Source organism: Magallana gigas, chromosome 9 (genome assembly GCF_963853765.1).
Source record: "Magallana gigas chromosome 9, xbMagGiga1.1, whole genome shotgun sequence".
NCBI lineage: Eukaryota > Metazoa > Mollusca > Bivalvia > Ostreida > Ostreidae > Magallana > Magallana gigas.
In genome coordinates, this window is record NC_088861.1 from 13,268,577 (window position 1) to 13,283,846 (window position 15,270).

General features: G+C 30.5%; 1 long non-coding RNA gene across 1 annotated transcript; it reads right to left on the minus strand.

Annotated features, from left to right (window-relative positions):
- Positions 1–234: 234 nt before the first annotated feature.
- LOC117692123 (uncharacterized) lies at positions 235–7,767 on the minus strand. Its single transcript, XR_004603553.2, has 2 exons — positions 7,506–7,767; positions 235–2,176 (listed from the first exon to the last, which is right to left on the minus strand). It is a non-coding gene; the product is annotated as an uncharacterized lncRNA (long non-coding RNA).
- Positions 7,768–15,270: the final 7,503 nt, after the last annotated feature.

The window sequence follows — 15,270 nt, forward strand, 5'->3', positions numbered from 1 at the left end:
CCTCAATTGGATCCGTAAGACAGATGGCTTACAATGCATACATTAAGTTACACACCTTTGTCATTCTTTTTTATCTAGCATAACAAAGTCCACTCGACTTTGCCATCAATTGTTCTCCTTTTTTGCAGGAAAAAAATAGCTTGGTCACATGTATTTTGTTTTTGTCTATAACTGTTGGAAATGTTGGCGTTTAGACGGTTTAGTACATACACATAATTGCACAAGAAACTGATATCATGCTTCAACAGTTGATTTATTCAAATGACATATTTCTCTGATCTTTGATACATTCTATATTTTAGTACATAACAAAGAAAGAATTGTAACTCTAGGATTCTATTTACTCTGTAAACATAATAAAGAGATGCCCTTCAAATTCCCCATACACATAGAAAAAACCACTGTTAAAATTGTACATTGCATTTCACCATGAACTAAGTAATAAGCATGTGTAAAACATACGAGTATAAAACAATCGAACGTAGTCACGCACTACTACATTGAGCATTATTGTAATCAACAAACATGAGATATTCAAATAAATACAAAAGCACTGTGTGTTACTCAAATTATACAACTTTAATTCGTCACCTTTCATTTTTCTGAGAAATTTTCACTAGAACAATATTGTAGCGTCCTAAAAACTATATTTTATATTCAGCAAATATAAATAAATATATATATTTTAAGATCAATTAAATATTTATAGAATACAATATATATGCATTCAAGAAACCATGAACATATCAAAATGAAATGATGCATATGTAATTTACATGTACTTGTAATTAAATCATTAAATATGAGACTGCTACATATACACCCCCTTTAAAAAAAACATAACCCCCTCCAAAAAAAACCCCGAAAAAAACCAACAACAAAACCACACACACAAATAACAACACATATAATGTGTTACAATTTAACACTCAAAATGAAGCAATTGCTTTTATAGAGCAAGCAATACCGCTTTAAGGTAAGGTTTGTGGTTACATGGATATAACAACTCACAGATTTTCATTGTAACGTAACTCAAGCTAAACTTTCTTTCAGACATGACGTGATAATTGATTTTTTCTTATTTTGCGGTGTTTTGAAGTCTACATTTGAAAAAATAACAGAATACAAGCAATTTATAAATTTCCATAAAAAAGAAGTCCAAAAATGGTGTTCTAGAAACACCAGTTTTCACATATTCTAGGATACGTTTTTTCTGAAATCGATGGACTTAGAAAGGTTTCAAATAAGATGATTTTGATTACATAAGAGTAATCCAAAATTTTGACTTTTTGCATATTATACTAGTTTTAAATAGTTCATTAGAAATTAATTAATATAATTAATGATATATATAGTGACATTATCTTCGATTATTTTAAGCATAAATATACTCCATATTAGTCAAACATAAAATGTTCATATTTTCACTTAATTATTTATATTTTATCAACATGACAGTTTAAGATCAGTAACTTGACCTTTTGTAGCTATGAAACGGGTCCGGCAAAATCATTTGAATTTTATGAGAAAAGACACTAGTGTAATGAACAAAATGGTACATGTATATAACTTTTGTACAGTGCCTTAAAAACGCAAGCCGCAAGTTTTACCTTAAAAACTACTAAGATATCCCAACAGAACTAGACCACACACGAGTAATAAAATATTACCAACAAGTTCAGCAGAGCATGAACAAAAATCACCATCTTCTCTCTGTGTTAAGCGAAAAAAGGCCAAATGGAAAAGCGACTTTCCGATAGTAAAGATGGCTTTTGTAAGCTGAACTTCAGCACTCAAGAAATCTTTAATTGTGAAAGATATCAGAAGGCAAACGACAATTTGAGGCATATCTTCAAACCATGTGATAAAAGTTGAAAACTGTAAAGGAACACTGCTTTCATTTTCTTTATATGCGATTTTTCTTTGCCGAATAAAAACAATCAAGAAGACACTAATGTTTATCACAGTCGCCATTGCTCCAAGAACAAGGAATGTGAAAATGATAGCTTTAAATTTCTTAGCCTCATTATCACTGAGTAAGTTATCTGAATTCAAGTTGACCTTTTCATAAAAGATCCCGTCTATGATAAGATCAATGACATCCAGAAGTGGAAAGAGGACCATAGAAATTCCAGTAAAGCAATGCATTGTACCTTACTTATGAATCCACAATAGCCTGTAATAAAAAAAAAATTAAGAAACATATTAACCTTTTAAGAAACTTCTATTCAATAAATTTTAGCTAAGAGATATGCAATCTATTCATCAAGTCTTACCAGATGCCTATTCTCTCACTAACATGAACTCGCCAAGATCTATCTTATGTAACAGTTTCTTATTCTAAATATATCTTTGGTAATTTCAGTCAAATATTCTGTTTTTACCGATGCACGATGGAGAGAAAACCAAGATATACATACGTTATACCGTTATTGCTTTCACCTAATAACAGAGTGCTTTAGTTAAAATACATTCACATTGAACCTCGATTTGTTCAACAGCTTAAATGAATTGGTGCGACAAAAAAAAGTCACGAAGTTTTTAATGCTTCTTAAAGAAATAGTTATTTTCACGTAAAGCATTATTTTCTGTATTTCCATTGAATTTTAAATGGATTATTTACAAAATATTGATTTCGGTTATGATTATTTTCATAATAATTTTACAGAAAGACAATGCTTCGTGTTTGTAGTATGATGATTATTATTCCTATTGACTTTAAGAAGGTGGAATGGTCAACAAATTAACAATCAGATTCACCTAAAATTTTAAGATATGATTTCTTTAGCTTTTAACATTAATTGAGGAAAGAAAAAGGCCATTTTATTAATCTTTAAAATTTTGTTATTTTGATATTATTGCAACGTGAATTTATTTAAAACTAAAACTCTTGAGCAAGGCTGAGCAAGTGTGCGTACAAGTCACAATTAACAGCTAAACGAAAGCATTGTTACACATTCTATGAGACTTAATTTAAAATCAAAAATCTCTAGATATAATGAATATTCTTAAAATTTAATGTCAACATATGAATCTTCTTTTTTGCCCGATAAAGTTCTAATTTTTAAATCTTGTGACATAATGACCTTAGAATTCAAATAAAATGGTCTCTTGAAACTAGAATCCCACACTTGAATCACTACGTAGGATGATACATCACTAAGAATCAACTTCCAAACAACTTCAGTATAAACAAATTTTGTTTTAGTAAATCATCTAGACTAATGCCCCCTTAAATTGTGCATTGTCTTAAAAATCATTTCTAAAAAAAGATAAAACAGATAAAAAATGTTTAAAATAACACGTGTGTTTTGATAATGCTTCAACAAGTCTCAATCTTTTTGTGTTTCTTAAGGGGGAAGAGGGGTGGGTCCGAAGAGATTTTTGGTCTTTACTTTTCCCTATGTAAAGAGCTAGTCTTTAACTATGAAATTGTGGATATAGCCTTGTGATTGATCACAACTTTTGTACATTATGTTCTAATGAAATATAAACGAAAACAAATATATTCAAAAATATATGTTTTTAATAATTATAAAATGTCATATTTTGTAAATCCTGGCAGAAAAATTTGCTTCAACATTTATAGGTCAGGCACCTTTCAAAAAAGTAACTCCTGATCAAATTAAAAAGAAATGTCTAAATGTAGGATAATGCAAATAATTTGCATAATAATATCATGTTTCCAATTTTTACATTATTGTTTTTAAAAGGAACATGGTCACGATTTTGGTCAAAAATTATTTTTCGATTTTAATGTACACAATGCTTCATTAAGGCATTTTTAATAGGCAACCAAAATTTGAGTGCCATTTGTTAAGTTATAAGTGCGTTACAGAGCTTACAATTATTCGCAATGTAAACAAAGCTTTTGTTTACAATTTGAGTGTTAAATGAAGAGGTTAATTGTTTGGAACTTTTTATTTTTGCTTAAAATGAATAAGAAGATAGACAAACCAGCTTCAAAAAGATTTTTTATTGGTATATTGAATCTATGTAAACAAAAACAGGGCAGGAGCCCTGTTTACATGAAGAAGAATTGTGAGCCCTGTATCTTGCTTAAAACTCATCGACTGCCACCCAAATTTCATTTGATCATTAGAAATGCATTCTTAAAGCATTGTAAATAATGAAAGCTGAAAAATGAAATGTGACCAAAATCCCGACCATGCCCCTTTAATGCATGGAAAAAAACCAGGTTCGAAAATAAATAAAAAAAGAAAAAAGATAAAACCCAAACGAAAGTGAATTTTAAAAAGAAATACTTTCTGACCAAAACGTCAATATTAATGGAAAACTAAACACAACCGAGAAAAATCGAAGGTGACTACCAAGAAACATAATGGAAGAATAACAGTAAGATCTTTTCTCTAAGACGGAATACCTTAAATCTATAATCAATTGTTGGTAATAATAACAAAGTAAAATAAAAGAAAGTTTGTTCGAATGCTATGCTATTGTTGAAACTTAGAACAGATCATCTTTAAATTCGTTATATGTATTCTTAAATCCTTAAAATTTTGCAAAACTTTATACTGTAAATCTGACATTTATCGTCCGTGATTTAGATCAATCAACAGCAAACTTAAAGTAACTCAAATAACATTATAATGATTCTTTTTTTTAATGTCTAAATATATAATGTTAATAATGAAAACAGCCCTAGTCTTCATTCGTACGATTCAAACGTATGTGAGTAAGGCTCTATATTTAACACGGGGAAACCAATGCTAATTTTAGATAAACTTTGAAAGGCTTTTTGTTTCTTTTGCTATCTTTAAAGATGAAATATTTCATTCAGTACATAAGTTGTTTTGAATGCTTAATGCTGTTTTGTTTTTGGTACCTGTAGATTATATTAGCTATTCGATATGAAAAAAACCCCTGACATGACGTGTTCAACTGTTTTTTCTTTAACACATGAGGATGCTGTATAATCTAGACAGAGATTAAACATGTTAAAGAAAACATGCTTCTTAAAAATGTGAATCAGTATCACAAATTGCTATCATTGACTGATGTATACAGAAGTATAAGTTCAACTCTTACATTAAGATGTGCATGTTTTCATATATAAAACGAATGCAGTATTATATAATTACATGTAATAACCTGGCTGTTTACAAGCATCACATGCTATTATTTGTCGTTGATAAAAAGCAACAATGTCTGCATGATTTATTTATGGTAATTATGGTAAATTTAAATTTACTAGAATCTTAACACTTAATTTTTTGTCACCTGTTTAAATTTAAAAGCAATCCATTGTACCTTAGTAAGCCTTAGTTAGGAATTTACAATAGCCTGTAGTATAAAACAAATTAAGAAATATATTAACTTTTTAAGAAACTTTTATTCAATAAATTTTAGTTAAGAGACATGTGATCTATTCATCTAGTCTTACCAGATATCTAGGTATTCCCTCACTAACATGAACTTGCCAAGATATATCTTATGTAACAGCTTCTTATTCTAAATTTATCTTTGGTAATACCAGTCGAAAAATCTATTTTTACCGAAGCACGATGGACAGAAAACCAAGATATAAATACGTTATACCGTTATTGATTTCACCGAATTACAGAGTGTTTTAGTTAATATGCAAGTACATTAAACCCCGATTTATTCAGCAGCTAAAATGAATTGATGTGAGGAAGAAATGTCACTAAGTTTTCAATGCTTCTTAAAGAAACAATTATTTTCACGCAAAGCATTATTTTCTGTTTTTTCATGGAATCTTGACTAATGGTCCCTTAAATTGTCCATTGTGTTTAAAACCATTTTTAAAAAGGATATAACAGATCAAATATGTTTAAAATAACAACTGTGCTTTGATGATGCTTCAACAAGTCTCAATCTTTCTGTGTGTGTGTGTGTGTGTTGTTTTTTTGGGTTTTTTTTTTTTTTTTTTTTTTGGGGGGGGGGGGGGGTCCGGAGAGATTTTAAGTCTTTACTTTTTCTTATGTAAAGAGCTATGAAATTGTGGAAATAGTCTTGTGATTGATCACAACTTTTGTACATTATGTTCTAACGATATATAAACGAAAAAAATATATTCAAAAATATATATATTTAATAATTTTAAAATGACATATTTTTTAAATCCTGGCAGAAAAATGTGCTTCAACGTTTATAGGTCCAGGCACTTTTCAGAAAAGTGACTCCTGATCAAAATCAAAAAAGAAATATCTAAATATAGGATAATGCTACTAATTTGCATAAGAATGTAATGTCTCATGTCTCCAATTTTTCAATATTCTTTTTAATGCATAAAAAACCAGGTTCGAAATTAAATTAAAAAAGAAAAGATAAAACCCAAACGAAAGTGAATTTTAAAAAGAAATACTTTCTGACCAAAACATCAATATTAATGGAAAACTAAACACAACCGAGAAAAATCGAAGGTGACTACCAAGAAACATAATGGAAGAATAACAGTAAGATCTTTTGTCTAAGACGGAATACCTTAAATCTATAATCAACACTCTAAAACTGTTGGTAATAATAACAAAGGAAAATTAAAAAAAAAGTTTTTTTTTCGAATGCTATGCTATTGTTGGGACTTAGAATAGATCATCTTTAAAATTTGTTATATGTATTCTTAAATCCTTAAAATTTTGTAAAACTTTATACTGTAAATCGAACATTTATCGTCCGTGATTTAGATCAATCAACAGGAAACTTAGAGTAACTCAAATAACATTATAATGATTCTTTTTTTTAATGTCTAAATAATTAATGTTAATAATGAAAACAGCTCTAGTCTCCATTTGTACGATTCAAACGTATGTGAGTAAGGGTCTATATTTAACACGGGGAAACCAAAGCTGATTTTAGATAAACTTTGAAAGGCTTTTTGTTTTCATTTGCTATCTTTAAAGATGAAATATTTCATTCAGTACATAAGTTGTTTTGAATGCTGAATGCTGTTTTGTTTTTGGTACCTGTATATTATATTAGCTATTCGATATGAAAAAAAAAACCCCTGACATGACGTGTTCAACTGTGTTTTCTTTAACACATGAGGATGCTGTGTAATCTAGACAGAGATTAAACATGTTAAAGAAAACATGCTTCTTAAAAATGTGAATCAGTATCACATATTGCTATCATTGACTGATGTATACAGAAGCATAAGTTCAACTCTAACATTAAGATGTGCATGTTTTCATATATAAAACGAATGCAGTATTATATAATTACATGTAATAACCTGGCTGTTTACAAGCATCACATGCTACTATTTGTCGTTGATAAAAAGCAACAATGTCTGCATGATTTATTTATGGTAATTATGGTAAATTTAAATTTACTAGAATCTTAACACTTAATTTTTTGGCACCTGTTTAAATTTAAAAGCAATCCATTGTACCTTAGTAAGCCTTAGTTAGGAATTCACAATAGCCTGTAGTATAAAACAAATTAAGAAATATATTAACTTTTTAAGAAACTTTTATTCAATAAATTTTAGTTAAGAGACATGTGATCTATTCATCTAGTCTTACCAGATGTCTAGGTATTCCCTCACTAACATGAACTCGCCAAGATCTATCTTATGTAACAGCTTCTTATTCTAAATATATCTTTGGTAATACCAGTCGAAAATTCTATTTTTACCGATGCACGATGGACAGAAAACCAAGATATAAATACGTTATACCGTTATTGATTTCACTTAATAACAGAGTGTTTTAGTTAATATGCAAGTACATTAAACCCCGATTTATTCAGCAGCTAAAATTAATTGATGTGAGGAAGAAATGTCACTAAGTTTTCAATGCTTCTTAAAGAAACAATTATTTTCACGCAAAGCATTATTTTCTGTTTTTCCATCGAATCTTGACTAATGGTCCCTTAAATTGTCCATTGTGTTAAAAACCATTTTTAAAAAGGATATAACAGATCAAATATGTTTAAAATAACAACTGTGCTTTGATGATGCTTCAACAAGTCTCAATCTTTGTGTGTGTGTGTGTGTGTGGTTTTTTTTTTTTTTTTTTTGGGGGGGGGGGGGGGGGTCCGGAGAGATTTTAAGTCTTTACTTTTCTTTATGTAAAGAGCTATGAAATTGTGGAAATAGTCTTGTGATTGATCACAACTTTTGTACATTATGTTCTAACGATATATAAACAAAACAAATATATTCAAAAATATATATATTTAATAATTTTAAAATGACATATTTTTTAAATCCTGGCAGAAAAATTTGCTTCAACGTTAATAGGTCCAGGCACTTTTCAGAAAAGTGACTCCTGATCAAAATCAAAATAGAAATATCTAAATATAGGATAATGCTACTACTTTGAATAAGAATGTAATGTTTCATGTCTCCAATTTTTCAATATTCTTTTTAATGCATAAAAAACCAGGTTCGAAAATAAATTAAAAAAAAAAAAGATAATTCACAAACGAAAGTGAATTTTAAAAAGAAAGTACTTTCTGACCAAAACATCAATATTAATGGAAAACTAAACACAACCGAGAAAAATCGAAGGTGACTACCAAGAAACATAATGGAAGAATAACAGTAAGATCTTTTGTCTAAGACGGAATACCTTAAATCGATAATCAACACTCTAAAATTGTTGGTAATAATAACAAAGGAAAATAAAAAAAAGTTTTTTCCGAATGCTATGTTATTGTTGAGACTTAGAACAGATCATCTTTAAATTCGTTATATGTATTCTTAAATCCTTAAAATTTTGTAAAACTTTATACTGTAAATAAGACATTTATCGTCCGTGATTTAGATCAATCAACAGGAACTTTAAGTAGTTCCAAATAACATTATAATGATTCTTTTTTTTAATGTCTAAATATATAATGTTAATAATGAACACAGCCCTAATCTTCATTCGTACGATTCGAACGTATGTGAGTAAGGCTCTGTATTTAACACGGGGAAACCAATGCTAATTTTAGATAAACTTTGAAAGGCTTTTTGTTTCTTTTGCTATCTTTAAAGATTTTTAATATTTTATTCAGTACATAAGTTGTTTTGAATGCTGCATGCTGTTGTTGTTTTGTTTTTGGTACCTGTAGATTATATTACCTATTCGATATGAAAAAAACCATGACATGACGTGTTCAACTGTGTTTTCTTTAACACATGAGGATGCTGTGTAATCTAGACGTTAAAGAAAACATGCTTTTAAAAAATATGAATCAGTATCACATTCTTACATAAAAATGTGCATATTTTCATATATAAAACGAATGCAGTAATACATAATTACATGTAATCACCTGGCTGTTTACAAGCATCACATGCTATTATTTGTCGTTGATAAAAAGCAACATTGCCTGTATGATTTTGCAAAAACATAAAATTGTGGTAATTTTAAATTTAATAGATTCTTCACACTTAATTTTTTATTGGCACCTGTTTAAATTTAACGGAACAATTGTTCCAATACGGTTATTGTACAATTTAGAATTAGCCATGTTTTTAATTTGCACATTAAAAAAAGATGATTTCCGAAAAATAATATTTAAGTATTTCCCAAATCAAAAATTTTCATATCAATATCAAAGAGGGAAATGCATTTGTTTCAAAATCATCGAAACATGTATGCATTAAAAATACACAAACAAACAACATTAATGAAATGGAAAAACTTAAAGGTGTTCAATTACATCGATATATCTGTGATGAGAGGACTATAATCTTTGTTATACCATACAAATGAATTAGTATTCAGAATTTTTTCTACTCGAGTCTACTCTGCTTTTTTTTGCCAGTTTGAAATATTAACAATACGAGGTTGCCCCAAAATAGCGTAGACAAGTGGCGTTATTCAGTTAATCGAAAACACATGAAGATGAAACTTGTGACATAAAGGGTTGAAGTAGTTTGCATTCAAATTATGACTTTAAATCATTTTTTAAAGATTTAATCAGTGAAATGTAAGCAAGCTAAATCACAATTTCGACATGCGACGCAAGTGTCGTTTTATATCAAGTCGTTTCTGCAGACATGAGAAACTTTTTCAAAAGATTGTGGCCCAACTTAAGTCATGATGATAAAATTCAATAATTTAACTTGCTACATGTACCAAAACTACATTATTTTTATATCTTACCCTAATGATACACGTATAAGAGATTGAAACAAAATCGTTTGAATGTAATTAGGTTTTAGACATTTCTCTAAAAAATAATACAATACGAACGTTATCGAAATGTGTTACATTCATGTATACTCATGTGAACACAATAAAGAAGTTTAACGCACGCACGCACGCACACACGCACACACACACACACACACATCTTCGTTCTTTTGAATCCATGTACAAACTATTAATCATGTTAAGTATTCAAATTTTTAGCTCGTTCCTTATAATATGTTTTGTTATTTGTCATTCCCTGTACATCCCCTGTGTGCCACTGTACAGAGCCCCTGTATACCCTGTCATCCCTTGTGCGCCCCTGTACACAACCCCTGTGTGCCACTGTAAGCCCCTGTCACCCCCTGTACGCCCCTGTCATCCCCTGTGAGCCACTGTCTGCCCCTGAGCATGCCCCTGACATCCCCATGTACGGTCTTTATCTGCTCGCTAAGTAAATAAATAGTTTTTAATTAATTTGTATTTTTAAAAATTTATATATAGCATTCATGTTTTAGACGGTGCTTGTTTATCTTTGCATTTCATAGAGGGCAATATTATTACAAGCGTGAATAATTTTGACTTAACATTGAAACAAATCAAGATATACTTGTACACCGATAAACCCCTTATTTTATTACATGCATTTAAACAAATGACCATGTTCTGTAATTTGTAAAAATAAAATAGAAAGAAAAAAAGAAAGAAAAATAAGTGGAGGAGTACGTGAAATCTGCAATGTTCTGTGCCATGTAACCTGACTGAGATAAAGAATAACAACACAACATGATCAGCACGTGCAGATAACCACACACCGATCGAAATGATGAAATGATCACCTATATTTTGATTGTTTTCACCAGTGTTATGATGCGTAGAATTAAACAGCCTTTATGAAGTTCATGTAAATCGCTGATAATTGCTGTCAGTATTTTTTTTTATCAATCATGAGAGAGAGAGAGAGAGAGAGAGAGAGAGAGAGAGAGAGTGTGTGTGTTTTGATTTTTTTCGAAAAGGGGGATTCGACCGGTCCATTGACACTTTTAACTTCTATCAGCTGGTGTGCATTTTCCAGTTTAGTTATTTATATGCATTATTGTATAGAATTGTCCACATGCATATACACTGTAGAGCAATGATACCGTTAATGAATGATTTAATGCATGACTGTATGCAAATGCCGGTAACGGGGTACCATTTAATTATACACACATGCATTCATTTATATTAAACAGTGGTCCGGATTTCGGATCAGAACATTATCAGGCATTTATTTAAATTTTATTTCATTTGAAAATTGAAAAATATAAAAGAGCAATGTACATTTTTAATTCATATCAGTGTGCCAAACAATGTTCAGAATAAAGCTCTTCAATCTTTTTATGTTTGAAATTCTCAGAGCTGAAAAATTGAAATTTTCAATTTCTTGTTTCTTTACTTGACAAACTGGGAAAAAGGTCATAAGGGGTGTTAAAACAACATATTGCGTTATTAATTGTGAAGTATTACCGAGTATCCAGACCTGAGGACGTGTGTGTATATACAAGTACACGTGTGTCTGTCACCTCATTGTTCCCAGTCTCGCTACCATGCACTGCAAATTGTCAAGAAGGGCTGTATACAGTATATAGCTATTATATAATTACTAACCGACCATTCAGATCTGAGGAAGTGTGTGTTTATAAACGTGAACACGTGTGCCTATCATCTCTTTTTCCCTATCTCGCTACCGTGAACTGCAAATTGTCAAGAGGGGCTGTGAACAGTAGCTATTATATAATCACTGACCGAGTGAAATAATGTCAACATCATCTCCTTTGAAAAATGAAGCTTCAATCAGCTAGTTGTTAATCATGTGTCTTCAAGTTTTTTGATCAATTGATCTGGAGTAGTATAAAACATTGATGAATTAAAAATCAATTTGACAGCTCTAAGTTAATCTAAATAATTATAGAAAATTGGTTATGAAAGTTAATAAGGATTGCATGTTTCCTTATTAAGAAATTAACTCCCGGTTAAACTATTAGTAACATTTAATTAAAAATCAATGCAATCTCTCTCTCTCTCTCTCTCTCTCTCTCTCTCTCTCTCTCTCTCTCTGTATAAACTCCATAGGCTACATGTATAGAAAACACTAGTTCTACATTTACATTTATGTTGTGTATGTTCTGACCAGGGCTGCGGAATGATAAAGAATAGGTAAAAAAAATTAGGATTGCATGTTTACTTATTAGGAAATTAATTCCCGGGTAAACTAGTACTCTAGTATATAATTAATAAATAATTTAATTCAAAGTCAATGCAGACTCTCTCTCTCTCTCATGATTAATCAGAGGTTTTTTTAATAATATCTCAATGTCTATAAAACCTCCTACATGTATAGAAAACACATTTACATTTTCTGACCTTTGCGGCAGATTTCTGTTCACTGGCAATTAATTAAATTAGCTTTGATATCTTCCACTTTGCATTAAAAAGAGATATGACAATTATATTTTGGAAATTAATGAAATTGATTATTAGATTAAAACATCAGTTTAAATTCAATTCAAGAGTCCAATAAGCCGGTCAGAAACGTATTGAACAAACATACTAAAATATTTCTTAGACAAACCTATATAAGCTATTGAAGCTTTATTTTGCTATTCACGGGAAATTAATAAAGGTATAACCAAGAACTTGATTAGCAAAACGAAGAAAGGTGTACTCCATCGTTACATGGCTGTTTATAAATTATATATTCTGACCGATTTATTGGTTTTAGTGCGCTCCTATATGTTTAGATATATACAAAACCATGTGCCGCGCTTGATCTTAGTTTCTAGTGTGTTGTTTATTACCAAGAATCGTATGATTCATAGGCTTAAGATATTCATAAGTAAAGTGTACATATATTTGTAGACAATTTTAAAAACTGAATAATTCACTCTATGTTGTATTTTTATGTATGTTTTTCAAATATTAGGGAGTAGCGATGTTTCCGAGCTCCAAAGGACTACATGCCCTGAGGGGGCTTGCACACCTAATATAAAACATAATTCCTGCCCTCACCTGAGGTTTACCACCCGGTGAATCTCAAATCTTTAGTTGTTAGCATGATTTTTGAAGTATCGATAAATTATCAACTAAAACATGTGATTTCTAATATTACAATAACAGTGTGTCTTGTGATTCGGCGCTGTTGAGTGCATATATTGACTTATAGCTCAAAATATAACACATGTGATTTCAAAAGTTGAAAAAAAAAACCCAGTTAAAAGCCGTTCAGGGGATGTCAGGGGCATGCACAGGGGCAGACAGTGGCTCACAGGGGATGACAGGGGCGTACAGGGGGTGACAGGGGCTTACAGGGGGCTGTGTACAGGGGCGCACAGGGGATGGCAGGGTATACAGGGGCTCTGTACAGTGGCACACAGGGGATGTACAGGGGATGGCAGTGAAAACACAGGGGGTGACAGGGGAAGACAGGGGAGTTCATACATGTACGGACAGGGGTTTTTAGAGCCAGTAGTGTAAAGAAATATATCAATCTATAGAATCAAAATTGTGTGCTTTACACAAGAGTTTGAAAAGATGTAATGATTTTACTGCATAAATCTGAAATGATTTGCTTTAGTCAAATAACCAAATGACGAATATCATGACTACATTTGCCAGCATAAAACTTCACAAAGTCCTTGATATTTCAAACAAAGAATGATTTCCTTGTTCTAGTAAATAGTTCTTTTGTACTAAATAGTGGATCAACAGCTATACTGTGTTCTAAAATATCCTAGATTTACATTTGGCTTAGTTATTCTAATATTTATAAATACCGCAGAGTTCTAAACTTGACAATGTATGAAAAATTACCAATATCTTTATTTTAGCTTATCAGGTTTCAATACTTCAGTATATGTTAAACATATTATGTTTCCGAGGTTTTATATTGTAACATTCATGGATGTCCCTGGATGATAAATTGAAAAAAATTTGCAAGGTATTCCAAGTGATATCTAAATGAAGAAAAGATGAAAACATCATAAATCTCTGTAAGAAATCTATTGCCGTTCATGTGGATGTTTTTAAGAGAAAAATGTAAATGAATCTTGACAATCTTTAATTTAGCCACCTGCTCTGATTTCAATTGTACAGTATTTCTTTTATAGGTACATTTGTGCGTATTTTTATTTAAAATAGTCCAATTGGCTTCATATATATATATATATATATATATATATATATATATATATATATATATATATATATATATATATATATATATATATATATATATATATATATATCTGTAGATAGAGTGTAATACACATTAAATATTCGGCAGCAGAATGAACAAAATTGTTTGCAACACCTAGCATAATAAGCAGCAGCTGTAGCATAAGAAATTTTAAAAATCAATAACACAATGTCCGCATTACAGAATACAATCATAATAGGCTTAATTACTCGACACCACTTAAAAAATAGCGTACTGATAAACTGAAAGAACAGATATTTAAAAAAAGATAGGAATAATGTTTTCGTAAGTTTGAAAAAGATTCAATATAGAATGTTTTGTAAGTTAACAGATAAAACACATACAACGTTCACAGATTAAAAAATAGTTTATATGATTAATAATTATATATAATTAATAATAATCTTCTTCATCTGTTTCATCGAGATGGTATTTTTTTTTTCTTTTTGCGTTTTTTTTTCAACGTAAATATCCGATCAAAAATCTTTGCATGTGAATATAGAGTTTCATATAACTAATCAAGAAAAATACAACATAACATCATAACATCGTTTGATTTATCGTAATGGATTTAAAGAAAAATCATAAGAAGTCGATTTAAAATCTACCTAGACGCCCCAACAAAACAGCACCACAGAGGAGTAACAATCCGTTCCCGAGGATCTCCGTATAAAGCAACCAATAGCTTCTCTCCTCACCTTTCGTCAGTCGGAAATAGGCCAAATACAGAATTGACTTTGCAATGGTAAAGATCGCTTTTGCAAGCTGAACTTCCTCGCTCAGAAACGCTTCGATTTTGAAGGCCACAATAAGGCAAATGACAATTTGAGGCACATCTTCAAGCCATGTCATAAAGGGTGACAACTGTAAAGGAACGGTGATTTTGCTATCTTTGCACGCGATGTTTCTTTGGCGAATGGCTGT